This window comes from Palaemon carinicauda, chromosome 3 (genome assembly GCF_036898095.1).
Source record: "Palaemon carinicauda isolate YSFRI2023 chromosome 3, ASM3689809v2, whole genome shotgun sequence".
Taxonomy (NCBI): domain Eukaryota; kingdom Metazoa; phylum Arthropoda; class Malacostraca; order Decapoda; family Palaemonidae; genus Palaemon; species Palaemon carinicauda.
Genome location: NC_090727.1, coordinates 85,827,768 through 85,840,143, shown reverse-complemented (window position 1 = coordinate 85,840,143; position 12,376 = coordinate 85,827,768). Strand labels below are relative to the sequence as shown.

At 44.8% G+C, this 12,376-nt stretch overlaps 1 protein-coding gene across 5 annotated transcripts in view; it reads right to left on the bottom strand.

Moving 5' to 3' along the window:
- Positions 1–8,652: 8,652 nt before the first annotated feature.
- Positions 8,653–12,376, bottom strand: part of LOC137638362 (zinc finger protein 271-like) — a 235,040-nt gene continuing 231,316 nt past the window's right edge. For all 5 annotated transcript variants that reach the window (XR_011044115.1, XR_011044114.1, XR_011044117.1 and 2 more), the window contains one exon: positions 8,653–11,011. The gene's annotated coding sequence lies outside the window, so the exon portion shown is untranslated. The remainder of the gene's footprint in view (positions 11,012–12,376) is intronic.

Here is a 12,376-nt window from a genome sequence, read left to right as displayed (position 1 = left end):
GTCGAGCGTCCTGAAAGACGAGGCGCCGATCATCCTGTAAGACGTGGCGCCGATAGTCCTGTAAGACGTGGTGCCAAAAGTCCTGTAAGACGTGGGTCCAGTAAGACGTGGAGCCGAGAGGATAGAGCGAGACGCTGAACGTTTTAAAAGACGTGGTGCTGAGCGTCCTGGTGTCAGAAGAGACTCTTCTTGTTGACAGGAAGACCTAATTATTTGATAGGCTCAACGTTATCTAAAAATCCAGATACAGGGACGCTCTGATTTCTCTAGAGTGCAGTATTCTGCTACATTAAGCAAATGTTACGTGAACATAAGAGGGGCGGAGCTGAGACCAAAACACACGGCCCGAAACTGGCCCATTCTACACCCGTTCTTTCTTGTAAACAAACCTCAGATAAAGTTTGATTGCATAGCCTGCCACTTAGACTCCTCTCTAGAACTGGGAGAGAGAATCGTTGTAGCTAAAAACTAAAGGAGGTTTCCCTATAAAAGGAAAAAGTAATCCTCCTTCAGAAGAAGTACTGACCAAAGGTCTGCTCCCCTCTTCTCCAAAGATTTTGATGTCTCCATGGAGAACTTTGACTTCTGAACGAAGGCGTAAAGAGCATTTACGTCCAGGACCAGACAAAAGACTCCCTCTCCCAAAAGAGAGACATTGAAGTTCCAAAGTCGGTTAGGCAGAAAAGTCTTATCGGAGTAACTAACAAAGGAGGATTCACTAGGAAAAAGATTTCGCATCCATCCTTAGTAAAAACACGGACCAAAGGTCTGCTCCTCTCCACTCCCAGGCTCGCCAGAAGTAGCAAAGTCTGGCTCCTACTGTTGTTAGTTCGGTTAGAGAAAAAGCATGCAGAAAATTTCTTGCTGATGAAGACCCCAAAACCTGTCTTTGACCAACTCTTGAGGGAGAAGAGTGAAAGAAAAAAGGAGACGAACGTACCTTAATTATGACCTCTGATTCCAAAATTATCCAGCCTCATTGCCTGTATTCCTTAAGAGACTCAGTAAACCACCAAGGGGGCCGTAAAAAATCTCTGTGGGGCTGCCACAAGGTCTTCAACCTAAACGTGGCTAGACCTCCACCCTTGCTATCCTGGCCTATCTGATAAGGAAGCTGGCATCAAAGGTTTCTGTTTTAAGAAATAAAAATTAACATATTCTTAAAGCTCCATTAATGACCACGTGAAAACTCAGAGGGTGGGGAACATAGAGCAACAGAACTTAGGATCTTCTCCTTCTGTTAACCTCAAATAATTCAACAGGAGAAAAGTGATCACTAAAGTCAACCTTGACAAAGATTTTATAAGACTTGGCGTCGCCCTGAAAGAACAAGGCGGCGATCGTCCTATCATCCTGAAAGACGAGGCTGCCCTCGTCCCGAAAGACGAGGCTGCCCTCGTCCCGAAAGACGAGGCTGCCCTCGTCCCGAAAGACGAGGCTGCCCTCGTCCCGAAAGACGAGGCTGCCCTCGTCCCGAAAGACGAGGCTGCCCTCGTCCCGAAAGACGAGGCTGCCCTCGTCCCGAAAGACGAGGCTGCCCTCGTCCCGAAAGACGAGGCTGCCCTCGTCCCGAAAGACGAGGCTGCCCTCGTCCCGAAAGACAAGGCTGCCCACGTCCCGAAAGACGAGGCTGCCCTCGCCCTGAAAGACGAGGCTGCCCTCGCCCCGAAAGACGAGGCTGCACTCGCCCCGAAAGACGAGGCTGCACTCGCCCCGAACGACGAGGCTGCACTCGTCCCGAAGGACGAGGCTGCACTCGTCCCGAACGACGAGGCTGCACTCGTCATGAAGGACGGGCTGCATTCGACCTGAAAGACGGGGCTGCATTCGCCCTGAAAGACGAGGCTGCATTCGCCCTGAAAGACGAGGCAGCATTCGCCCTGAAAGACGAGGCTGCATTCGCCCTGAAAGACTAGGCAGCATTCGCCCTGAAAGACGAGGCTGCATTCGCCCTGAAAGACGAGGCTGCATTCGTCCTGTCTTGAAAGACTTAGCGCCGAGCGTTAAGGCAAAATGATATTCATTATGCCGCTCGTCACGTTCGGTTCCGACCAGAGGGTTCATAAGGTCGACTGGCGCTCTGGGACAAAAACCGAGTCAATGATGGTTTGTAAGCATTGATATTATCAGCGAATATCTATGACTTATAGTATTGCCATTAAAATCAAAAGTGATGCAATGCGAAACTCTAAAAGCAGTGTAAGAATCTTAACGTCCAACGCTCTTTGCTTTCCCATGGCAAGGGCGAGCATTCTTGGGAACGTTAACAGGAACGCTCGCGAGGGCGTTTGCTCGTGAGCTAACGCCTCTCGTTTCCTTTCGCCGATCAACGTTCCTTCTCCCATGGGCCGGGGAGCTTGGAAGAGGTCTAAGGCTAGGAAAACGACGTCCACTGTGCTGAAAGAATCCAATGCCTAATTTAGCACTGAAACTTGCACTATTAACCCTTTTACCCCCAGGCTCTTTGGAAATTTCCAACCCTTAACCCCCAAGGGGTTATTTTTTCCCCAGCACATTTTGCAGTATATTCTTTTTAAATTGCTCTAAGAGCCTTAATTTTTGTCATAGAGAGGTCAGGTTGGTCTCATTCTCTTGGAAAATGCCTGAATTTTCTCACAAAATTATCAAAAATATGAAAAAAAAAATGTTTATAGCATTTTTTTGCAAGGACGTACCGGTACGTCCATGGGGGTAAAGGGATGAGTTTTGTGAAACGTACTAGTACGTCCTTTGGGGGTAAAAGGGTTAAACTCTTACACAAAAGACCATAATTAGTCCTGCCCATTGGGAGAGAACTTATTCTTCTGCCACGGGCTTGAACGAGAAAGCAAAATCGTCTCTAGTACTTGCTATATAAACTGTAACAAAATATTTTTATAAAATATTAAACTGACATTTCCATAATAAAATAAACTTTCAAACATACTTACCTGGCGGTCACAAAAAGAAAAAACCACCGGGCAAGAGTTGAGATTAAAAATAGATGTTGAACACACTCACCCGGTAGTTACATATAACCACCGGTAAAATTAAATGTCATAAATACCTACCCGGTAGTTACATACAAACGCCGGAAAAGTTATACGTTAAAGATTAAAATGAACAGAAAATGGGAAAACAAATGTAATCCACAATTAATTCAAAGGGTTTTCAAAAACAAGCGAGTTGTAATGATAAAAAGAACAGATATAGCAATACAGTAACGTATCTATATATATAAATGTAAACAATAGGAACATATAGCCTAAATGAAAATACTAAAACTAGAATTCCCATATCGTTGTTGTTGGAGTAAATAGCCAACACTTTAATTCCCATATCGAAAAGAACGCTACCAAGGCATGTTGGGACTGCATCGATAGAAACGAGAACTAACAGCGTAAATTAACCATACGCTAGTACTATTAATTCATGAAATTAGATCGATGATTTAAAGAACGAATACTAAATGGACAAATATTTCTTAAAATTTTACATTAAAAGTAAAAAACTTATATAAGTGGAATTCCTCCCATTCTTTACATGAAAAAACAAATAAAAAGAATTTGCAAGTCATACAATGAAGATTAAGTCACACGACTGTGACGTCATAGAGTTGGAAAAACGTATTTTCGTCATCAGGATAAAAAACTTTGCACCTAAAATATAGTGCACAAACAAAAATGAAGTTTTCACTCATGATAAACAAAGTAAATAGTACAATAAAAATAACAAAACACGATTGCCAAATCCCTAAATCAGTGTATTTCACCAAACGAAGTCAAAAAAAGCGAAGAAGGGAAAAAGATTCGAAAAACTCTCAATGGTGGACCGACGATGTTTTCGATCCAGCCGGCAGAGATGAACTGAAGTCTTGGACACGGGAATGATTCCTTGGACCACCCTGTGACGGGTGTTACCACCTACCTCCCAACCACCACAAGGCGGTCGCCTCGTTTTGAAAAATTCTGCCGATTTAGAGATATCAGCTATATATATATATATAACTGCCAGGTAAGTACTATTCATAAAATTTAATGACTCGTCATTTCAGCTTCACTGAAAGTAATACCCCTATTGAATAGCGTAAGTTCGTATTCCAGTTACGGCACATACAAAGAATAATTCAAAGCTATCACTCAATGGCAAGTCAAAAAGGGAAGGGAGCAGGAGAGCAGCAATGTCCATTCTCCACCAAGCCAAAAGCAAAGTAGATGCTCAGCCCACTGTGTGAGTGAACAGGGTAGCCGGCTACCCACAACCTTCCCGCTAACTGGCGGTTTATGTAGTTATCCCTCACTAAAAGTCTTATGGCTCATCTTCCAGCCTCACTGAAAGTCGTCGTCGGCGCCCACTCGTGTCCGAGTATTGGGTTCTGTCGTTAGCCATCAGCCTCCTATCTATGGGGTGGGTGCTTATGTTTGATGTGGCTGTTAAGTCCTAGTCTGTGATGGAAGAGTCACGGACAGTGTTCACAAGGGAGGGTAGGTGGTGGGCGGGGTTGTTCTAATCGCTCTCTCCTTCTTCTCCTCCTAGCCTCCTCATTTTGTCTCCTCCTCTCCTCGAAGTCCACGGTGCCATGGTGTACTGTACTCCTCCAGGTTTTCCTGTCCCTGGCTGTTTCTTACCATGAGGAAGGATCGATGTCAGTTAGAGCCAGGGTGCGCTTTAGTTGATCTTTATAGCGCATTTTCGGGGCTCCTCGTGGTCTGGTGCCCTGGGTCAGTTCTCCGTAGAATATTTTCTTTGGGAGCCTAGATGGATCCATCCTATGCACGTGTCCTATCCAGCGGAGGCGGTGGTGGATGATGGTGGCCTCCACGCTGGTCAGCGAGGCACGTTCTAAGACTTCAATGTTGGTGGTGTGGCTCTCCCAGGGGATTTTCAAGATCTGCCTCAGTTCCATTTGTTGGAAGCATTCTAGGTTTTTAATATCGTTTCTATATAGCGTCCATGTTTCACATGCATACAGGAGCGTGGAGAGGACTACTGCCCTGAACACCATTATTTTGGTGGTCATTGTCAGTGCGTGGTTGTTAAATGCGCGGCAGTTGAGTCGGCCAAAGGCGAAGTGGGCTGCCCTGATCCTGTTCTCCACGTCCTTTTTGCTTGTGGGAGCTGATGTTAGGATGCTCTCTAGGTAGGAGAACTGGTCCACCTGTTCTAACGGTTGGTCATTCACTGTGGTATTGAAGTTTTGGAGCATCAGTCCTGGTGGATGTTGGACGAGGGTCTTGGTTTTATCTGTGTTGACTTGCATCCCAAAACATTCGTAGGCAGAGTTGTATGCATCAGCTAACGACTGCAGGTCCTCTGCCGTCTGACCTGGGGTGGCATTGTCGTCAGCATACTGCAGTTCTCGCACTGCACACAAGGTGGTCTTGGTTCTGGCGCGGAGTCTGGCGAGGTTGAAACCGCCTCCATCCATGCGGAAACGTAGGTCGACTGAGGGTGTGTCTGGGGGAATCTCGTTGAGCATTGCTGCGGTGTATAGCGAGAAACACGTTGGGGCCAGAACACAGCCCTGCTTCAGGCCGCCGTTGATGGGGAATGGGTCTGAAAGAGAGTTCTGGTGGCAGACTCTCCCAACCATTCCGTCAAAATCGGGTGGGCAGCCATATCTTTTGAGGACAGCCCACATGGCAGGTCGAGGTACTTTGTCGAAGGCCTTTTTCAAATCCCAGAAGATGAACATTATGGGCTGTTGTTGTTCGAGGCTCTTCTCTTGTAGTTGTCGCGCACAGAAGATCATGTCTATGGTCCCGCGGGAAGGTCGAAAGCTGCACTGGGACTCTGGCAGGACGTCTTCTGCGAGAATAAGGAGGCGGTCAAGGAGAATCCGAGCGAAAATCTTACTCGCAATGCTTAGTAGTGATATTCCCCGGTAGTTATTACAGTTCTCCCTGTCTCCCTTCTTGAAGATGGTAACGATGTTTGCATCGCGGAAGTCACTGGGGAGGGTCTTGGTCTCCCATATTTTCAGTATAAGGAGCATCAAACAGTTCCTCAAACCGGGGCCACCATGAGTGAGGAGCTCCAACGGGATGTTGTGTGGCCCTGGGGCTTTGCCGGGCTTCTTGCGCTGCAGGGCCTTGTTGAAGTCATGGATGGAGGGTGGTAGTGCCATCCAGTGACGGACGGGATGCTGCGGGGTCATTCGCAGCAGATCGTCTGGGGGTGTCTGTTTGGTCATTGAGGAGGTTCTAAAAGTGAGACCTCCACCTGGCCAGGATGCCCTCGCTGTCGGTGATGGTCGTGGCCCCATCCGCATCCTTCAGGCTGCCCACTGATGACCGTGTGGGACCGAATATTTCCTTTGTTGCTGCATAGAAGCTGCGCAGGTCACGTTGGTCAGCGAAACTCTGTATTTCTGCAGCTTTTCTTTGCCACCAGGTGTTCTGGGCTTCACGGATCCCTCCTGGCAACAAGCTTCAGCCACCTTGTGAGCACATTTGCTAGCTGCTGTTGGTTGGTTTTCCAAAGTCAGGCGTGCTTGTCGTTTGGTTTCAATGAGAAGAGAGATGGTAGCATCATTCTCATCAAACCAATCCTGCCGTTTCTTGGTGGTGTAGCCTAGTGTTTCCTCCGCGGCACGGGCCATGGCGTTTCTGAGGGTGGTCCAGTGGTGCTCAACAGTGGCCTGACCCACGGGGTCTGCGAGGTGTTGTTCACAGGCCTCCTTGTAGTTCTGTGCCACCTGTGGGTTGCGGAGCTTACTACAATCAAAGCGTTGGTGTGGTACGCTGTCAGGTGCCCTTCTGGGTGGTCGTAGGGTCGTCACGGAGAGTCGGGAGATGAGGAGTCTGTGGTCCGTCCAGCAGTCGTCCGCTCCGGGCATGGATCGGGTGATGCAGACGTCTCCTCGGTCTCTGACTCTGGTCAGGACGTAGTCCAGGGTGTGCCAGTGTTTAGACCGTGGGTGTCTCCCTTTGGTCTTTTGTCGTTTTGGTAACTGGAAGATGGTGTTGCTTACCACAAGTTGGTGTTCTGCACACAGACCCAGTAGGAGTAGGCCATTGGCGTTGCAATTTCCAATGCCATGGCGGCCGATGATTCCCTCCCACAGGCGATGGTATTTGCCTACTCGGGCATTAAAGTCGCCAAGCACAACGAGCTTGTCATTGGCGGGCACTGCCTGGATGGTGCGGTCGAGCTGGGTGTAGAAGGCAGCTTTGTCATCATCAGTTGAGGTCATAGTCGGGGCGTAGACAGAGAACAGGGTGAGGTGTCTGTCCCGCGTGATGGGGATGCGGACAGTCATCAGGCGCTCACCGATAGCCTTGGGAGCGAGGTTGTGCTACTGCACTAGCTGGGAACGGATGGCGAAGCCGACACCATGGATGCGAGGCTCCTCTGGGGCCTTGCCTTTCCAGAAGATGGTGTAGCCTGTTCCAGCTTCCCTGATGTTGCCCTCTTCGGGTAGTCTGGTCTCGCTAAGAGCCGCCACGTCAACATTAAAGCGGGCTAGCTCCTTGCAGACGAGGGCTGTACGTCGTTCCGGGCGGTTGGTGTTCGTCACGTCTTGGAGGGTGCGGATGTTCCCCGCACCTAAGGTTAATATTTTTTTTCTTGTTGTTTCGTCCGCATTAGTGGGATGTCCGCTAGCCGCGGTGAGCTGACCAGACGGGTTTGCCGTGTCCGATGTTTACCCCACCATTTCTAGGGGCCTCCCCAAGTGGGGTGGGCTGCGGTGTCCTCAATAGGCCAGCCCAGTCACGGGTCCAGCTGCCGAACTCTGGTGTCACGGCACCGTCACCAGAGAGCAACTGAATCTTAGACTCGCCGCCTGAGTGCAGTCGTGGGCTAAGGGCTTCCAGCTATCCAGGCCTGCCCCTTCACCCACGGTGCTGTCGCCTCAGGACTTGGTGGTGGTGATGATGATGATGATGGTGAGAAAGAGATGAAGAAGGGTGGAGGAAACGACAGAATGCCAGTAGCTGGGTATACCGAAAGTAATATCCCTATAAACAGCGAAGGTATAATGACGGAACAAATATTTCTTTAAAGTTACAAAATAAAAATATTGCTTTTAATCCTTCAGTTTTCTATTTTCCATATGCAAACACCGACAACTAACTTGATCCAAAATTAGACCCAAATGATTGCATTTAGTACAGTTAACATTAGGGTGAGCTATGAGTCCAAACAAATGGGATTTCCAAAAACAAACCATGACAGCCTCTGGACATGATTACTGATCTATACCACAAATACAATCAATATACAGTACTGTAAACTTAATTAACAACATCACATATTCAATTTTGTAAACTCACATTAATACTGAAACCTGTAGAATTTATTCTTAAATAAATTGGGTTATGGATTTTACCCAAAAGACCCAGCCCTGGGACTTGAAATATTACTCAACAAAATATCTTTAAATATTAACTTCATTCTTGTGAAACCTGAATACAGTACTGTACTAAGAATGCTGTAAAATCATTTGATGAGAAACTGTCTCTCCAGAAAGACCAATGCAGATTGAAATGTTTGAGAAGAGCATTTGTGGAAATGAAAGAGAAACCAAATAGTTAGATATTTTAATCAAGATTCTCCTCTCAAGGACAATCCAATGAAACTTATATAACCTAAACTAATCATTAAGACCATAAAAGAAATTACAGCAAGAAAATCACATAAATCTTCTAAGCTTTATTTAGGCTGTGACCAAGCCAATAAACTACTGCCCCTGCAACTGAATCAGCAGATATTTACAAGTTCAAACTTAGTACAAAGGCTTTTCTGTAGACAATGTTTCCTTTCCTAGTTTTTATAATGCTTATTTATTCAGCATTGTTATCTATCTTAAAATAATTTCATTTTTCATTTCTCTTACATATTTCCATTTCTTTACTGCATCATGCTGTCAACTATTTGGTCCTTTGGGCTAGTAGCTATTTGCTTTTGCCCCTTGGCTTCTAATAGTAATAATTATGCTAAAATGAGAAACTTGAAAATGCTTTGTATTTTTCCTAACTATACAAACCTGGAGCTCTTTACACCGGAGATGCCTTTTGGCAACAGCTGGAACTAGCTGTAAAACTTTTAGCAATGTGTAACTACCCTACGGTAGTTAGCGAAGGGAGAGCAAGAGTTGGACCAACCACCCTGCTCACACCTGTACTTGTAACTGAATGTCACTTTGCAATTGCGGCAGGACTTCCTGGGGGGAAGGTGATGGCGGGATCAGTATGTGTTAAGAGCTCTAGGATTGTAAAAGGATACGACAAAAATACAAATTATTTCCAAATCCGTCATTTGTTACAGCGCTATATACAAACACCTACGATCTTTACAGTAGAGACTCACCGTTAGGCGTGTGTAAGTTCGAAAAACTAACTGGCTAGTGCCTGACCTGAGGTACTACTCTATGCTTAGCATGAGCGGTTTAGAGGCAACATGTCACCTCGTCGACTCTGAGAGCTAACGGCCTGGGTAATTGTGCGAAGGGGTGAGAACTTTCATCTGTAATCTCTGCTGTTTTTTCTCCTTTATTCCAGATCACAATATCAGATTTTATAGCCCCTCCTTCTTTGATGATTCTTGAGGAAACCTTCAGAGCACAAAGCCTTACCCCAGTCTGTGCGCATGAATGGTTTTTCTTCCAGGTGAGTTCTTAAATGTTTATCGAGTCTGTTTTAAATTATATGTTTTGCCACATTTCATGACATTGGAATAGATCTCTCATGTGATTTCTTATGTTTAGTGAGATAGTATTTCGAAGTAAAGAATTCGCTACAGAAATTGCACTTGTATGGCCTCTCTCCTGTGTGAATTCTTAAATGTCCAGTGAGATGTTGTTTCAAAGTAAATGTTTTGCTACAGACATCACACTTGTATGGCTTCTCTCCCGTGTGAATTCTTAAATGTACAGTGAGGCCTCTTTTTACATTAAATGTTTTGCTACAGACATTACATTTGTATGGCTTCTCTCCCGTGTGATTTCTTACATGTACAGTGAGATGTGCTTTTATAGTAAATGTTTTGCTACAGACACTGCATTTGTATGGATTCCCTTCCATGTGAATTCTTAAATGTGTAGTGAGATTATATTTTGAAATAAATGTATTGCTACAGACATTACATTTGTATGGCTTCTCTTCCATATGAATTATTAAATGTGTAGTGAGATTATATTTTGAAGTAAATGTTTTGCTACAGACATTACATTTGTATGGCTTCTCTCCCATGTGAACTCTTAAATGTACAGTAAGACTTGCTTTTGCAGTAATTTTTTTGCTAGACATTACATATGTATGGCTTCTCTCCCGTGTGAATTCTTAAATGCACTTTAAGACTAGATTTATTAGAAAACGTTTTCCCACATTCACTGCATGTGCATCACTTTCTAGCTAGAGCGTTGGAGTTAACATTACCTAAGATCCTTTTTTTTATCTGCTTCTGTTTTATTTGATTCATCTCTTGATTCAAAACATCTTTCTGTAATAATTCTCTTCCACTGATTACACATGAAAGTCTTCCCTTTTCTTTTCCTTTATCCTCTTTTACAGCTGTCCCTAAGTAAGTGTCTACACTTTCCTCATCATTCACATCCCCTTAAAACTTGATGAACTGTTTTCACTCAATGATGCATCGTATTCATAGGAATTTTTCAGGTAGCTTTCGCTAAAATCAAATATTTCCGGCTCTACTTTGACTTCCATTTTTGGGTCCAAGAAAAGAGCGCCATCATTAAAGAGAGCAACACTGCCAGACGCATCATTATTTTCTGGATTGACTGCAGGTGAAAATATATCTTCAATTTCACTTTTCATTGAAAATTCAAAAGGTGGTTCAGAATTCATCATCCTCTCCATATCACAAGATGACAAACCCTTTAATATTATTTTCAATAGACTTCAAAGATGAAATTAAGACTAAACTTCCTATTCTCAGACATCATACTGTACAACAAAATCTTCCAACATGACCCTTTCTTTTCCAGTCTTACGTCTCTTGCATATACCTTCAGTAGCTTACAAGCTTTAGCAGCAAGAGGTGGATGATTCACTCCTTTGGGATGAAAAGTCTGAAATAATAGAAAACTACAATCAGTTGGAGAAGAGGAAAACTCAATAAAAATAATGGAGTTTTCTAAAAATAAAATAAATTCATAAAGTACTGTAATTTGTATTTTTCCTAAACATGAAAAACAAGACTTTGATCTGTGTTCTATCTGTTCTTGTTACACATTTCAGGCACCTAAAAATCTCATATCCTCTGTAGATTTTATAATCCACAGTATTTCCTGTGACATTATTGGTTTCATTCTTTAAATAGTTTTCCCCATGCTCTTCAAAATGACAAAGACATTTCATCCATTGTCTTATTTCCTTTACTATACTTCCTCTCCACTCACAATCAAAATTGTCTTGTTAATACTGCTATGCACCTCTGAGCCTTCCTCCAAAATAATGAACAGCACGATGCTTTATAGTAATCTTGCACAGACAGGAACATTTACCACAATGGCCACGATGACCACACCTGTAAAATATCACCCTAGTTCTGTCCCTCGAACACCAATGTTGACCTGGTGTTAAATGGTCCATGCTTCTGCTTGAAAGTTCACCGGGATACTGATCGAGTAAGAGATTTGGGAAGAGATCAGGGGGACAATTAGGAAGTCAGAGGTTTCTTTGACTTCGATGAGGACCCCGAAGGCAAAGAATCTCTCTTAAGACTTCTTGCACCTATGTCCAAAGCTCTCCCACTGGGAGTCAGACAGCTGAACGTTACCTCTCCTCCATTTCCTTGAATGGGCGATGTCGTATGAGAGACCAGGAAGTTCACTAACTCGCTTGGCCGAAGCCAAAGCTAGCAGGAACACCGTCTTCCAAATTAGGTGGCAATAATGGCTTATTGGGAGGTCTCTTTAGAGAGCTGAGAACTCGAACCACAGTCCATGGGGGAGGTCTCACTTCAGACTGAGGACAGGTAAGTTCAAAACTTCGTATGAGTAAGGAAAGTTCTAGCGATGAAGAAATGTCCATTCCATTCAGTCTATAGGCGAGGTTTGAGGCTGAGCAACAGCCTTTTACCGCTAAGACTAACGGGCACAATTCCTCATGAAAATACACGAGGAACTCTGCTATTGCTGGAATGGTGGCATCGAGAGGAGAGATACCCCTTCCACAAAACCAACCATAGACGAATGGTGGCATCGAGAGGAGAGATACCCCTTCCACAACATCAACCATAGAAGACTGTAGGGAAATCTTAGCCCTGGCACACTTTAGACCTCTGAGACCAACGCAAGGAGGTACTGGTCTTTGAGGGCTTCTGGGTGTAAAAGACATGGTCTAAGACCATGTCTTTACCCTCTCATGGGGATATCTCTGGGTTGGTAAACAAATTGAGAACCCTCATGAGAGTCTGAACCTGCTAGAATGGA